The following is a 16,932-nucleotide window of genomic DNA, read 5'->3' as shown; positions in this document are numbered from 1 at the left end:
TTTTATAGAAAGTTTTTTTCCAAGGCTATCTATTTTGGCTCAGAGCAATTCTCTTTTCTTTATTTTGAAGTATTCTTCTATAAGAGTAATTGGGAAAAAGGTAAAATAATAGAACTCTTCTAAGCCTTAAGAAAGCCATCAACATTGAAAATAATCGTTTTGGTTGTCCAGAATTATTTTTTCAAAGAATAATTTATTCATTCAGTCAGCAATTATTTAGTGAGCAACTGTTATGTGCTGGCTGTGGTTCTAGATGCTATACAGATAACAGTGAACAATACAGACCAAAGTCCCTGCCTTCATGGTGTTACATTTTAGTGTTCTTCACACTTGACTAGCTTTTTCCTTGTTTTTCTTTATGTATGCAGTGGTTGTCTTTGTTGTGAATGGGGTGGGTTCTTTCTTCTCTAAATGCTTGAAAGTAGGTATGGATGAGTAGAAGGGACATGAAATGTAACTTTTTCAGGGACTCGTGATGGAATTAGATATACCTCTTAATTCAGGAACATGGTACACAAAAATGTTTGATGACCTGAACTTTTTTACAGCAGTGTCCCAGTATCCAACTTAGTCTGTTTATAAAAAGCTTTAGGTTAGGACGTAAAATGTGTACATATCAGTCAACAGGTATTTATTAAACACCAATTATGTTTCCAGCTTTGAGTTAGTTGAATCTCCTGTGAATAAGGAAGATAGGCTTTTAACTAAAAATCCTCACATTTCTGGTACATTTATTTCTTTGTTGAAATCTCTACCTGGACAAAGATAGCAATATTTGTTTGTCTGTCTGTTTTGGCAACTCTGTGTGGCCTGCGGGAATCTTAGTTCCCCGACCAGGGATCGAACCTGCACGCCCTGCAGTGGAAGCACAGAATCTTGACCACTGGGCTGGCAGGGAAGTCAAGGCAGCAGTATTGATTTCCAGTTTTGGGCCCAGATCTTCTTTATTGTATCCTGTCTTCCTGTCTTCCATGTTCTGCTCTTGTGTTCTCTCCCTTTGTCCGTTTCCTCCGCCTGGGCAGAGCACTCATGCTGATCTTGATTTGGGGAAGGAATGGGATATTTTGCTAGGTATTACCAGTCAGTATACAGATAAGGAAAGACTAGTTTTCCAGTCGTATTACTTTTTATTTCTGTTATCTAATCCTGCTAAACTGATTTAAATCATACTGTTGCTTTTAATCATAGAATCATTGGCTCTTTGAGTAGGAGTGAGTATTGTAATAGTAACAAAGTTCTGATTTGAGCATCTACTGTTTGCCAGGCTTAGTGATTAGCATTAATCACTACCATAATTCTGTAGGGTAGGTGCTGTCATTTCATAGATGAGAAGGCTGAAGTTCAGAGGTTAAATGACATGCTTGAGTTAGTGACAGGCACTCAGTATTGGAGCTGGGAATCAGATCCAGGTCAATGACCCCAAACCCACTATACCATGCTGCCTTTAACTCAAACTTCCATTTTGCTAAACTACCCTTGATAGCTAAGTCATCTGTCATGGAGGAGCTTGTGATTTGATAGACCTTCCATTTTTAGTTGCCTTCTTTTATCTCTAAATCTGATTAGTTATATCTTCAACTCAGGGTGCAAATCTGTCCAAAATAATGCAGAGTTGGTAATGTAAAAGCTTGTTTATCATATCATGTGCTTGTGTTTATGATATCAGTCATGTGCTTGAAGCAGTTTTCAAATGCCCTTGAAGTTTATGTACCAAGGGTTTCTTCAAGGGTTTGTCCATGACATGTCAATTCAATGCTTAAAATCCTTCAACAGTTCTCATTCACAGTCAGAAGTTCCTTAGCATTCAATACATAATACTTAAAATGGAAAACCTTAAAAATTGTTTTGGCTTGTCCTAATTCAAAAATATCTTTATTGTAGGAAAGAGATAGGAAAAGAAGGTTAAAAAAAACTCATCTTTCAGAGATGACTACTGTTAATATTTTTTAATGGATAACTTCGTTCTTTTCTTGTTCATAGAGACGTTAAAAAAGCTTAGGAATGTTAAACACTTAGTCTGATCTTTGGTATGGTGGTATGGTAGAATTATCTGTCCCTGAAATAAGGTAGAGCAGAATTATCTGTCCCTAAAATAAGTCAGATTGCCTTGCCACAGAATTTGTATGTACAGTGTACTTACAGTGTAAAAACCAGTAACTCAATGTGTTTATGAATTTCTTGATGCATGGAAGCCTGTTGGCCCCTTTTATCATTAATGAAGTGTGTATATCAAGTTGTTCACTTTTTACCTCTTGTAGTTTCTAGAGTCTTCTTAACCAGATTGTGGAGTTGTGTATGATACTGACTTTAGCTCATGTTTGAAGTAGTAGTATGTTTATGGTGTCATAGATTTTTAAACTCATTCTTGTTTTTTTTCCACTAAAACCTATTTTCATATTGTACACTATTTAATTTTCTTTTAATTAAAAAAATTTTGGTCATGAATCACAACAAATGTGAGTAGTAAGGAGCCAACATCCTATCTTATATGTGCTTGACACCTAATAGGTGTTCAGTAGTGAATACATTAATTTGAAGTGAATTAATTAACTTGAAATGGATGTTCAAAAGTCTGTGTCATTTCTTTAATCATCTCTAAGTTCTCTTACAGTTTTTGCCGTTTGTATTATTTCACTGAATTTATTTCTTACTATGTGGACTTATTTCTTATTGTCATTTTCATGTCGATTTTTTCCCCTTGTGCTTGTCCAGTTAATCCTTTGTATTACATGCCACCTTTAGGCAGGTCTGCTTTTGTAATTTGTTCTTACACATCTGTTTTCATTCCCATAATAGTTTCATACCTACTTGGTTGTCTTCCATCTGATTTCACTTTCTGTCTGCCTCACGTCCATCTTGCCAGATTACTTTTCCTAAACTTACTTGTTATAATTTTAGTCAAAATAATGTACAGGCTCCCTACCGTATATTTGATTTAGCCCAGATTCCACACATTGACGTCTTTACAGTATTGTTCCAGTTTTTTTTTTTTTGGATAATCTTTATTAATTCACTTAGCATTTTATTTATTTTTTTATACAGCAGGTTCTTATTAGTGATCAATTGTATACACATCAGTGTACACATGTCAATCCCAATCGCCCAATTCCTCACACCACCATCCCCACCCCCCGTGGCTTTCCCCCCTCGGTGTCCATAACGTTTGTTCTCTGTGTCTGTGTCTCAATTTCTGCCCTGCAAACTGGTTCATCTCTACCATTTTCTAGGTTCCACATATATGCGTTAATATATGATATTTGTTTTCCTCTTTCTGACTTACTTCACTCTGACAGTCTCTAGATCCAACTACGTCTCAACAAATGACCCAATTTCGTTCGCTTTTATGGCTGAGTAATATTCCATTGCATATATGTACCACATCTTCTTTATCCATTCGTCTGTTGATGGGCATTTAGGTTGCTTCCATGACCTGGCCATTGTAAATAGTGTTGCAGTGAACATTGGGGTGCATGTGTCTTCTTGAATTATGTTTTTTTCTGGGTATATGCCCAGTAGTGGGATTGCTGGATCATATGGTAGTTCCATTTTTAGTGTTTTAAGGGACCTCCATACTGTTCTCCATAGTGGCTGTATCAATTTACATTCCCACCAGCAGTGCAAGAGGGTTCCCTTTTCTCCACACCCTCTCCAGCATTTGTTGTTTGTAGATTTTCTGATGATGCCCATTCTGAATGGTATGCCATTCTTGTATACCTCATTGTAGTTTTGATTTGCATTTCTCTAATAATTAGTGATGTTGAGCAGCTTTTCATGTGCTTCTGGGCCATCTGTATGTCTTCTTTGGAGAAATGTCTGTTTAGGTCTTCAGCCCATTTTTGGATTGGGTTGTTTGTTTCTTTAATATTGACCTGCATGAGCTGTTTATATATTTTGGAGATTAATCCTTTGTCCGTTGATTCGTTAGCAAATATTTTCTCCCATTCTGAGGGTTGTCTTTTTGTCTTGTTTATGGTTTCCTTTGCTGTGCAAAAGCTTTGAAGTTTCATTAGGTCCCATTTGTTTATTTTTGTTTTTATTTCCATTACTCTAGGAGGTGGATCAAAAAAGATCTTGCTGTGATTTATGTCCAAGAGTGTTCTTCCTGTGTTTTCCTCTAAGTGTTTTATAGTGTCCGGTCTTACATTTAGGTCTTTAATCCATTTTGAGTTTATTTCTGTGTATGGTGTTAGGGAGTGTTCTAATTTCATTCTTTTACATGTAGCTGTCCAGTTTTCCCAGTACCACTTATTGAAGAGACTGTCTTTTCTCCATTGTATATCCATGCCTCCTTTGTCATAGATTAGTTGACCATAGGTGCGTGGGTTTATCTCTGGGCTTTCTATATTGTTCCATTGATCTATGTTTCTGTTTTTGTGCCAGTACCATATTGTCTTGATTACTGTAGCTTTGTAGTATAGTCTGAAGTCAGGGAGTCTGATTCCTCCAGCTCCGTTTTTTTCCCTCAAGACTGCTTTGGCTATTTGGGGTCTTTTGTGTCTCCATACAAATTTTAAGATTTTTTTGTTCTAGTTCTGTAAAAAATGCCATTGGTAATTTGATAGGGATTGCACTGAATATGTAGATATAGTCATTTTCACAGTATTGATTCTTCCAATCTAAGAACATGTTATATCTCTCCATCTGTTTGTATCATCTTTAATTTCTTTCATCAGTGTCTTATAGTTTTCTGCATACAGGTCTTTTGTCTCCCTAGGTAGGTTTATTCCTAGGTATTTTATTCTTTTTGTTGCAGTGGTAAATGGGAGTGTTTCCTTAATTTCTCTTTCAGATTTTTCATCATTAGTGCATAGGAATTCAAGAGATTTCTGTGCATTAATTTTGTATCCTGCAACTTTACCAGATTCATTGATTAGCTCTAGTAGTTTTCTGGTGGCATCTTTAGGATTCTCTATGTATAGTATCGTGTCATCTGCAACAGTGACAGTTTTACATCTTCTTTTCCAATTTGTATTCCTTTTATTTCTTTTTCCTCTCTGATTGCCATGGCTAGGACTTCCAGAACTGTGTTGAATAATAGTGGTGAGAGTTGACATCCTTGTCTTGTTCCTGATCTTAGAGGAAATGCTTTCAGTTTTTCACCATTGAGAATGATGTTTGCTGTGAGTTTGCCGTATATGCCCTTTATGATGTGGAGGTAGGTTCCCTCTGTGCCCACTTTCTGGAGAGTTTTTATCATAAATGGGTTTTGAATTTTGTCAAGCTTTTTCTGCATCTATTGAGATGATCATATGGTTTTTATTCTTCAGTTTGTTAATATGGTGTATCAACATTGATTGATTTGCGTATATTGAAGAATCCTTGCATCCCCGGGATAAATCCCACTTGATCATGGTGTATGATCCTTTTAATGTGTTGTTGGATTCTGTTTGCTAGTATTTTGTTGAGGATTTTTGCATCTATATTCATCAGTGATATTGGTCTGTAATTTTCTTTTTTTGTAGTATCTTTGTCTGGTTTGTTATCAGGGTGATGGTGGCCTTACACAATGAGTTTGGGAGTGTTCCTTCCTCCGCAATTTTTTGGAAGAGTTTGAGAAGGATGGGTGTTTGCTCTCTTGTAAATGTTTGATAGAATTCACCTGTGAAGCCATCCGGTCCTGGACTTTTGTTTGTTGGAAGATTTTTTTTTTTTTTTGCGGTTCACGGGCCTCTCACCATTGTGGCCTCTCCCGTTGTGGAGCACAGGCTCCAGACGCGCAGGCTCAGCGGCCATGGCTCATGAGCCTAGCCGCTCCGAGGCATGTGGGATCTTCCTGGACCAGGGCACGAACCCGTGTCCCCTGCATCGGCAGGCGGACTCTCAACCACTGCGCAACCAGGGAAGCCTTGTTGGAAGATTTTAATCACAGTTTCAGTTTCATTACTTGTGATTGGTCTGTTCATGTGTTCTATTGCTTCCTGGTTCAGTAGATTTTGGATCGTCGTGTTTGCATTGTCATTTGTCTCTAGGTATTTTTTGATTTCCTCTTTGATTTCTTCAGTGATCTCTTGGTTATTTAGTAACATACTGTTTACCCTCCATGTGTTTGTGTTCTTTATGTTTTTTTCTGTGTAATTCATTTCTAATCTCATAGCATTGTGGTCAGAAAAGATGCTTGATATGATTTCAATTTTCTTAAATTTACTGAGGCTTGATTTGTGACTCAAGATGTGAACTATCCTGGTGAATGTTCTGTGCACACTTGAGAAGAAAGCGTAATCTGCTGTTCTGCTGTTTTTTGGATGGAATGTCCTATAAATATCAATTAAATCTATCTGGTCTGTTGTGTCATTTAAAGCTTGTGTTTCCTTATTAACTTTCTGTTTGGATGATCTGTCCATTCGTGTAAGTGAGGTGTTAAAGTCCCCCACTATTATTGTGTTACTGTCGATTTCCTCTTTTAGAGCTGTTAGCAAATGCCTTACTTATGTATTGAGGTGCTCCTATGTTGTGTGCATATATATTTATAATTGTTATATCATCTTCTTGGATTGATCCCTTGATCATTATGTAGTGTCCTTCCTTGTCTCTTGTAACATTCTTTATTTTAAAGTCTATTTTATCTGATATGAGTATTACTACTCCAGGTTTCTTTTGATTTCCATTTGCATGGAATATCTTTTTCCAACCCCTCACTTTCAGTCTGTATGTGTCCCTAGGTCTGAATGGGTCTCTTGTAGACAGTATATATATGGGTCTTGTTTTTGTATCCATTCAGCAAGCATGTGCCTTTTGTTTGGAGCACTTAATCCATTCACATTTAAGGTAATTATCGATATGTATGTTCCTATGACTATTTTCTTAATTGTTTTGTGTTTGTTTTTGTAGGTCCTTTTCTTCTCTTGTGTTTCCCACTTAGAGAAGTTCCTTTAGCAGTTGTTGTAAAGCTGGTTTGGTGGTGCTGAATTCTCTTAGCTTTTGCTTGTCTGTAAATCTTTTGATTTCTCCATCGAATTTGAATGAGATCCTTGCCAGGTAGAGTAATCTTGGTTGTAGGTTCTTCCTTTTCATCACTTAAAGTATATCATGCTGCTCCCTTCTGGCTTGTAGAGTTTCTGCTGAGAAATCAGCTGTTAACCTTATGGGAGTTCCCTTGTATGTTATTTGTCGTTTTTCCCTTGCTGCTTTCAATAATTTTTCCTTGTCTTTAATTTTTGCCAATTTGATTACTATGTGTCTCGGCGTGTTCCTCCTTGGGTTTATCCTGTATGGGACTTGATGCGCTTCGTGGACTTGGGTGGCTATTTCCTTTCCCATTTTAGGGAAGTTTTCGTCTATAATCTCTTCAAATATTTTCTCTGGTCCTTCTTTCTCTCTTCTCCTTCTGGGACCCCTATAATTTGAACGTTGTTGCATTTAATGTTGTCCAGAGGTCTGTTAGGCTGTCTTCATTTCTTTTCATTCTTTTTTCTTTACTCTGTTTTTCACTATCATTCTGAATTCTTTTTCTGGAATGTTGCCTATCTCCTCTTCATTTAGTTGTTTTTTTTGGGTTTTATCTTGTTCCTTCATCTGGTACATAGCCCTCTGCCTTTTCATCTTGTCTGTCTTTCTGTGTGGTTTTTGTTCCACAGGCTACAGGATTGTAGTTCTTGCTTCTGCTGTCTGCCCTCTCTATTGTTCTAGTTTTATCTTTTCAATTTTATTGTTCATTTTTCATTTGCATATATTTCTTAAACACACCTTTGGGTTTTTGCTCTTTGGCTTTGCATTTTTGCTTTTTGCCTTTGCACACGTGGTTCCTTCAGGAATGATCATTCTCCGAAAAATGTAGTTGTCAGAGGCCTGCCTCTTGCTAGTCCAGCTCAGAGTTTGCCTTCTGCATGACTGCTGATTAGCATCCAAAACTCTTTTTTAACCTCTCCTTTTTCTAAACTATAGCACACTGTATGAGCCTTAAAAGGAGTTAGCATTTCCTTTATTATCATTCAATTTTTGTCTTTCCCCTTCTCATTTCAGCGTTGTATATGAGAAGATATGTATTTAAAGCTTCTCAAGGACAAAGCTGGGGTAGGGGTACAGCTAAAGCTACTGAAAGCCCAGCTGCGTTGCAGAGGGCAGGCGAGGTGGAGGTAAGCAAGGTGGGCTGTGGCAGACACTAACCCCATGGGCTTTGGAGGTGAGAAAAGCCTGTATTGCTTTCTGAGGATAGTGACGGAGCTTTTCATCTCTTCCAACACCTTGTTCATAAGAATTTGTTGAATTTCTATTGACATTTAAAAAAAAAACTGTTTCCAGGTGTTACTGTGTGTAAGAATTTGATACAAGTTTGTGTGTGTACAAGTATGTGCAGAACTTCTTGGAAAAGACAAAGAAGTGGTTAGTACTAGGATATATTGATTGAAGTATGGTGGGATCACATCTTTCTCAAACTAGAAGACAGGAATCAAGTCCTGCTGGAATCTGATTGATAGGTTCATCTACTCATTTATCGCATTTACCAGGCATTTACTTTGCACCAAGTGTGTGCCAGGCACAATATCTAGAGCTGGATTATTAAAAAAATGAGTAACACAGTAAATGACCTCAAGTTGTTTCTGGCATAGGAGAGGTGGGTATGTGGCTGGTAATGTTCCAGGAGTGCTTTTGCTGGTTTCTAACAGCCTCAGGTGGCTCAGTAAGTTGTGAGCCCTTTAGAAATAGCCTCTTCAGGACAACTTTTTGGCTTGGTCCTGCCACACAGGGACCACAAAATTATAGTCTTGGGAGGTTTGTAAGCCTGTGACTTACGTGTTCTCTATTTTAGAATAAGCAGTTAAGCTTAACTTCCTGTGGATGGAAACTAACAGGCCCACTCTGTGATAGGTGATACACGGGGTCCCTGGTGTAACGCTTGCCATTCCCCAGTTCATTAAGGATTGTCCTTGTCCCTTGTTGCTTAGGCATGTCAAACATCTACTCTTGTAAACCTCTGATCAGGATCAAAGCATCAGGCTGGTTCACTCCCCCCGCTCCCCCAGAGGCAAACAATATGATACTCAAATTGGAGTCAAAACTTCCCTTAATCACCCACCTGCTTTCAACTATTCTGTCCCATTTTCACTCTGTCCTTATTACCATGTTGCATATTCTATTTTTCTAGAGTCAGAATTCAGAATGAGCTAAGTAGGATAAACATTCCTTTAGCCTCTTTAGGGGCTGCTGTGATTTCAGCCATTGCTCCTCATCCTCTTACGTGCTGGGGACCCTGAGGAACTGAGCCTGCCTGAGCCTGGAGAACCTTGAAAGGAAAAGACAGTTCTGGACATTCTCCCCCGGTCTGGTCCCAATATCAAAAAGATTTCTTTTGGAGACCCATCCACAATTGCCCTGGACTGTTGTCCCCCACCCCCTTCTCACCACCTCCCCCTGGGCATCACAACAGCATTTACTTGAAATCTCTGATTGGCATTCGTTCCAGTCTGCATTGCTTAGATTATTTATACTTTAATCTCCTTGTTGAATTCTAATTTCCTTTAGAGCAAATTGTACATTGCCTGATATTGAACTTAATCTGATCTGTGCCTTCTCTTAAAGTATTCCCTTGAAGTATTAGAGTTACATGCCTCCAGAGTTCTGAATCAAGTTCTGAATCAATTGGAAAGTAAATATGGGAGTGAGATATTGCTGCTAAAGCTGGAAAGGAGATTGAGGCTTGGAACCAAGGCCAAATTGAGTTTTCTCTTCCTTACTCTAAGTTGAATTTACCTACAGTCACTGACGGCAGGCTTTACTCCATAGGGGGGGTCTCTGCCCTGAGGAGGGGACCAGTGAGTCCTAAACACTGCAGCTGCTGGGGGCAAGGCTAGAGCCAAGAAAGGGCTTAGACCACGCATGTGCAATGGCTTTTCCCAAATCTCACCATGCATGTGCAATGACTCCGAAATCTCACCACTATCAGGTAACTCCCTCTGATGGGGTAGGGTGAATGGGGAAGCCATGGGGAGAAGGATGGAGGCTTTCTTAATACTTCCAAAGAGGGCAGGATTGATTATCTGAGGAAAGAATATGGAGAAGCCCTGTTGTCCTGGCATCCACTGGATGGAAGGTAATCTGAATCTGGTCAGACGCTGTGGGCGAAATGGAACTTGTAGAGGATGAGATAAATAACCTCTTCCTGTTATGGGCTCTAAATTTGGCCTGACCTCCAGGGATGGTGGGCTGTGATACTAGGCAAAGCCTACCTTCCAGTCTGTCATCTTGAGGGTGAAGCAGTGCTGGCTGGAGTAAGTCTGGGCACTTTTTAAAAAAATTATATCATGTTGATATTCTAGGCAAAGAGCAGTATTTGTTAGAATTAATCTATCTCCTTTTGACCTTTTTCTTTGTGAGTTGATGTATTTCTTTGCGGCTGTTTCATTGTAAAGATTAACAGATTTTAAAAAAACAATGGAATTATAGACTTTAGACCTGGAAGACCATATAGTGCAGCCCACTCTGGTTTTGCTTGATCAAACTGAAGCCCAGCAAACTTCAATTTACTTGCCCAAGCTTTCTGTGAAGCCCTGCAAAGGGAAAGTTTCTTGTTATTTTCTGCACCATTATCTCCTCTGAGTCTCTGTATAATGCACATGCATTGGAGGCCGGAATAAATAGTGTTGTCCCCTTTGATAAACACCATCCCAAGACATATAGACCACGAGAGATGATCTAGGTTGGGAGAAGGGAGACATGAGGAATATGGGAGAAAGATGGGAAACATGGAGGAGTAAATAGAAGAAGTATCTTGTCTAAGCTGTACTTCCCAATGTCATAGCGAGCATTGCAATCTAGGTGTATTTGTATATCCAAACATTTGGGCTCTTAGGCTAGTCTAAAATTTTGGGGGAAGGGCCAGAAACAACTCTGAGTTGCCCAATGTCATGAATTGTATGTTGTTGTGAGCAGCCTGATATAATAGAAATGGCTTTGACTTTGAAAGCAGAGAGACAGAAGTTCAAATTCTGTCAATCTAATCTAACACATACTGGCATGTGACCTTGGTCAGTTCTTAACTTCCCAGACATATTACTCTTTGTGAAATAAGGGTGGTAGTGACAGCCTCATAGGGTTTGTGTGGTGAGGTTTGAATAAGATAAAATCTAAAGCACTAAAAATAGTGCCTGTGTGTACTGGGCCCTCAGTAGACATCAAGGCTCATATCCTTCTTGTTTGCAGTATTGAGGTGATCTCCAAGCATGTGCTCCCAGTGAACTGTAGCAATATCCCCAAGTCTCCAGTGACTGGAACTGAGTCTGGGCCCTACCGTTATCACCTGAGTTCTGGCTGCGGAGGGCTTGGGAGTCTGCCCAGGGACAAATGGCCTCAAGTGGATTGGGCCTTACTCCTTGCTCTGCCTAGAGGGCCTCACAGCCATGAGGTTCTTCTAGCACCAGGAATGTGGTCCTTTCCATTCAGCCTGCAGCCCAGAGCTCTCTAACCCCTTGGACATCCCTCTGACTCTGCCCCAGACCCGTTAGACTCATTTTTCCACTGAGGAGGATGGGAACTGGTTGCCTTGTCCTTTATGAGGAAAGGTATTTTTCTGCTCTCCCTTGGCAAGTGAACCAGTCTTTGGATTTGGAACTCTACGAGTGACTCTGCTCAGCTGATTGGTTGGTTGGTGGATGAATCAGTCTGATTGTGTAGACCTTGAACTTGTTATAGGGGGAGTCCATTCTCTTTGTAAAAGCAGTTGATGGATTTTAGTGAGGTTGTGATGAGAGACATTACTTTTGGGGTCATTGTAATACATTTTGATTTCTCAAAAGAACAAAATTGTTGCTTAATTTAGGAGGGAAAGAATCTTCTAAACTTCAGAATGGTTTTATTGTGGATAGGGGACTTGGATTACTTCCTAATTTCTCTGCTTAGCTTGGAGCAAGTAATTTTCCTGACAATCAGTTTTCTTTTAGATAAGAGCAATAATATCTAATAATAATTCTTGTTACATTTAAAGGAGTAACTCTTGTTACATTTAAAGGAGTAACTCTCCCCATACCACCTACCCCCAGTAGTCATATTTATTTCTTAGGCAGTAGAGCAGAGTGGTTAAGCAGACTATGGAGACAGATGGCTGGGATTTGTATCCCGGCTCTGCCATTTACTTGCTATGTGACCCTGGGCAACTTGTTTAACCTTTCTGTGTTTCATGGGTTATTTGTGGAGATTAACCTTACTTACATAAAGAGTTTAGACAGATTGCTATATTGTGATGTCTTTGATATCTGCTACCTCTTGAGATTTTCTACCTGGCTCCCTTTTCCCTTTCCTACTTATTACCATTCAGGTACATACGCTGATTGGATTTTCATTCTTTACCTTTACTCTCTTGCCCAAATTAAGCCCTATGATTTTCCTCCGCTTTCTGATTTATGCTTTTGCATCTGGATAAGATGATTGGCAGCATATGGTATGAGGATGCTGGAGAATCCTGCAGGGAAAATGAACCCAGAGTACCTTAAACTTTGTTTCCTGACAGCAGAGGGTGCCACAACGTTTCTGGTGACATGAATGTTTTGTACAGAATGATTTTTTTTTTTTCTACCTGGTACTTAAAAGTAAGAACTTTCCCAGGATACTGACATTGAGAACTTTTATTGTCTATTGTATAATAATGACACAAGCCAACATCAAGAATGCACAGTCTTTGGACAGTTGTACAATTTAATTAAGCATGTCTGTTACCACAATATTTCATATCTGCCTATTTGTATTCCTTGGGCCAGGTTTGTAAAGGTAGAGTATTTTCAAGAGTATATGGCCAGTGTAATCTGCTGCTGTGTCCTTATACATTTTGGAATGGGTAAGAGAGGAGGGAGGAGGAATGATGAGCAGTCGGGTGGAGGTAGAAGTCTGGGTAGCTGGCAGCACCAGTGCTGGAATGTAAATTTTGGTGCCAAGGGGAATCTGCAAGCTGAGAGGGCCAGATGGATGAAAGCTCTAAGATGAAAAGTGCTGTTCAGGGCTTGCTGATCATTGGGAACTGGTCAGAGCCAGAAAAACTAATGTGCATGCCAAGGGGGACCCAAAATATGACAGATTGAGTATTCTAAGATGGCTGCAACAAGATCTTCATTCCACAGGCTCATCTTGCAATGTGACATTGACACTCCTCTCATCAAGACGTGGGACCTACTTTTCTCCCATTGAATGTGTGTGGCTAGTGACTGTGGTTGAAGTGATGTTTCCTAAACTAGGTTATAAAGGTGATAGATTTGCTACCTGGGATATTACTGGGATGCTAGCTCTTGGTACCTCACCACCATGCTATGTGGAAGCCCAGGTCACATGGAGAGCCCACCGGTAGGTGTTCTGGCTGACAGCCTCAGCTGACATCCCAACCAACAGCCAGCATTGATTGCCAGATTTAAGAGCGAGGAAACCTTCTGATTGTAACTATGTGACAGGCTGTGAGTGAGAACAGCACAGCTCAACCTAGTCAACCCCCAGAACCATGAGAGATAAAAAAATGATTGTTGTTGTTTTAGCCCACCAAGCTTTGGGATGATTTGTTACCCAGCAAGAGTAACTGAAATATGAAGTTAAGGTCTATCAGCCAGAGGGTCTGGTATGAGAGAGTTAAGTCAAGGCTGAATTTCCAGAGTAAAAGCTAAACAACGGAAAGGAGCATGAACATAGAAAAAGGATGGAGAAGGGAGGATGGGGTAGGTGATACGGGAGTCTGTAATGAAGCATGACTGGTCAGGGTTCTGTGACGTGGCAGACTACTTACTATCCTGCTCTTCTTAACAGTAGGCCTGGTTGTAGCCGCCTCCACCCTCCGTCTAACTTTTTATCATTGAAAATATAAAACATGCAAAAGTGTAGCAACTAATACAGTGAACCCCATATTCATTGCCCAGTTTCAACATGATCAACACATGGCCAACTTTATTTATACCCTTACTTACTCACTTCCCCCCTTCATATTATCTTGAAGCAAATCTCAGTCATATCATATTATCCCTACATATTTCAGATATACCTCTAAAAGATAAAAAACATAACCACAATATTATTATCATACCTAAAGCAATGAAGAAATAAACAATTATATCTATATATCTCTCTCTATATATCAACTTTTGTGTTTAAATCAGAATCTGAATAAAATCAATAATATCAGTACTGCCGTAGAAATATAATGCAATCTACATATGAATTTTAAATTCTGATTAAAAAGGTAAAAATAAAATTTCCTTTAATAGGCTTTATTTAGTCTGTTTTATTTAATCTAGAAGCTTGATCAGATTTAAATTAAATTTTTGTCAAGACTATTTGTACGTTGTGTTTTTCCACTAGGATACACATAGTGACTGACAGTCAATGACGAACATTGTCTTATATCCAGTACTTTATTAGGGGTTTAAGGTTATTTTATTATTCAGCTTTTGTTTATTAGCCTGAACATTAAAGAGAAAACATTACTATAAGGAGAAAACTCCCCTCATCCGTTTGGTAATGTAAATAACAACTCTGGCTTGATTTTTTTCATTTTGTAAACTATTGCTTCAAATTCATATAAAAATCAGTAAAAATGCCTCCTTTTTTATGGTGAGATTTCTATGCAGATTATAGCTTTTCTTAAAGTTATTTTTGTTCCTTATCATGAGTAACACATGTTCATGATAGAAAATATGCAAAAGTAGAAAGAGGAAGAGAGAAAAACAGTGGCCTTGAATTATATCACCCAAAGAAAATGCTGCAAACATTTTGGTTTATTTCCTCACTATCTCATCTCTAAGCATTAAAAAAGAGCCCTATTTATAATCATAGTGTCATACATATTTGTATCCTGCTCTTTTTCATGTAATAGAGCAAACATGCTTGTAGTACAATCTTTCTGTAAACATAACTTAAAAGTCTTGCACAGTATTTCAAGTTATAGATACTAAGCATTTAGAGTGTTGCTGATATCTTCCCTTTTGTAAATGTGTGACGAAGATGTATTTCACTCTTCTGAATTTCAGAGACCATCCTTAGGAAAGGCAGTTTATTTCAAAAAGCTATGAAAGGTTATGTGCAATGTAGCATAACAAAATCAAATAAGAACTCCACAATCTGACTATTCACTCAGTCACCAAATATCTATTGAATTTCTGCTATGTCTCTATTCTAGGCACTCGGATACAGTGGTAAACAAATAGACACAGTCTCTTCCTCTTATGGGGCTAATTACAGTCTACCCTCTGTATCCATGGGTTCCGCATCTGTGGATTCAACCAACCACAGATCAAAAATATTTGGGAAAAAAAGTCCAGAAAGTCCCAAAAAGCAAAGTTGAATTTGCTGCACACTGGCAACTCTTGACAGAGCATTTACATTGTATTTATGGCTATTTATGTAGCATTTGCATTGCATTAGTTATTACAAATAATCTAGAGATAATTTGAAGTATGTGAGAGGATGTGTGTAGGTTATATGCAAATGCTATGCCATATTATATAAAGGACTTGAGTACCCATGAATTTTGGTATCCATGGGGCCAGAATGGGGGTGGGGGTGGTCCTGGAACCAACCCCTGTGGATACCAAGGGATGACTGTGTTTCAGAGTGTGTATGGGAAAACAGACAATAAACAAGTAAATACGATTATTTTAGACACTGATAAATACTATGAAGGAAATAAAACATGGAGGGACTGTTTTAGAAAGTAGCTCTTTATGGAGTCTCTAGCTAGAGACTAAGTTTGGAATAGCTGGAAGTATGGGGAACAGGGATGAAAGAAGCAGAAAAAAGGATACCAAACTGTATGAACATTCTCTTGATAGAAGAGAGAACAAACATTTTAGAATTAAAAGAGGTGTTCCAAAAAGAATCCTAAAGTGAGAATCTGCTGGTTTCAATCTGCCAGCCATATGACAAGATTCTCAACATCATAAGCCATCAGGGAAATGAGAATCAAAACCACAATGAGGAACTACTTCACACCCGCTAGGATGGCTATGATCAAAAAGACAGATAACAAGTGTTGGTGAGTATGTGAAGAAATTGGAATCCTCATACATTGATGGTGGGAATGTGATATGGTGCCACTGCTTTGGAAAACAGACTGGCAGTTCCTGAAAAAGTTAAACTAAGAGCTACCGTACTACCCAGCAATTTCACTCCTAGATGTGTACCTAAGAGAACTGAAAACATATGTTCACACAAAAACTTTTACATGAATGTTCATAGTAGCTTTACACATATTAGCCAAAAAGTGGAAACAGCCTAAATGTCTATCAACTGATGAATGGATAAACAAAATGTGGTATATCCATATAATGGAATATTATGCAACCACGAAGGGTAATGAAGTACTGATACATGCTACAACATGGATGAACTTTGAAAACGTTAAGCTAGGTGGAAGAAGCCAATCACAAAGGACCACATATAGTATGATTCCATTAATATGAAATGTCCAGAATAGACAAATCCATAGAGATAGAAAGTAGATTGGTGATTGCCAGGGGCTGGGGAGGTGAGGGATGGGGCAGTGACTATTAGTGGTTATGGAACTTCTTTTTGGAGTGATAAAAATTTTCTAAAATTGATTGTGGTAATAATTGTGCAACTTTGTGAATCTACTAAAAACCATTGAAATGTACATTTAAATGGGTAAATTTTATGAGTATGTGAGTTATATCTCAATAAAACTGTTATTAAAAAAGATCTGCCAGCACTGCACTCCAAAATGCTTCCAGATGATATGATGCCTGGGATTTCCTTCAAAATAATCCATTACTGGGGGCTAAGGCTCTAGATAAAGCAAGATTGGCCATGATTTGATAATTGTTGGAGCTAAGCTGTGGGTTATGAAGGAGTTCATTATACTATTTTCTCTGATTTTCTATATATTTGATATTTTCCATAATGAATATTAACAATGTAGTTTTTATTTAAAGACCTTTGGTTCTGGGGTAGTTATTTGCAGGTCATAACCACAAGAGTCAGAATTGCTTGGTTAATAGCCAGGTCTCTGGAGGC

The sequence above is a fragment of the Globicephala melas genome, chromosome 5 (genome assembly GCF_963455315.2).
Source record: "Globicephala melas chromosome 5, mGloMel1.2, whole genome shotgun sequence".
Lineage (NCBI taxonomy): Eukaryota > Metazoa > Chordata > Mammalia > Artiodactyla > Delphinidae > Globicephala > Globicephala melas.
This window is presented reverse-complemented; position numbering follows the sequence as displayed.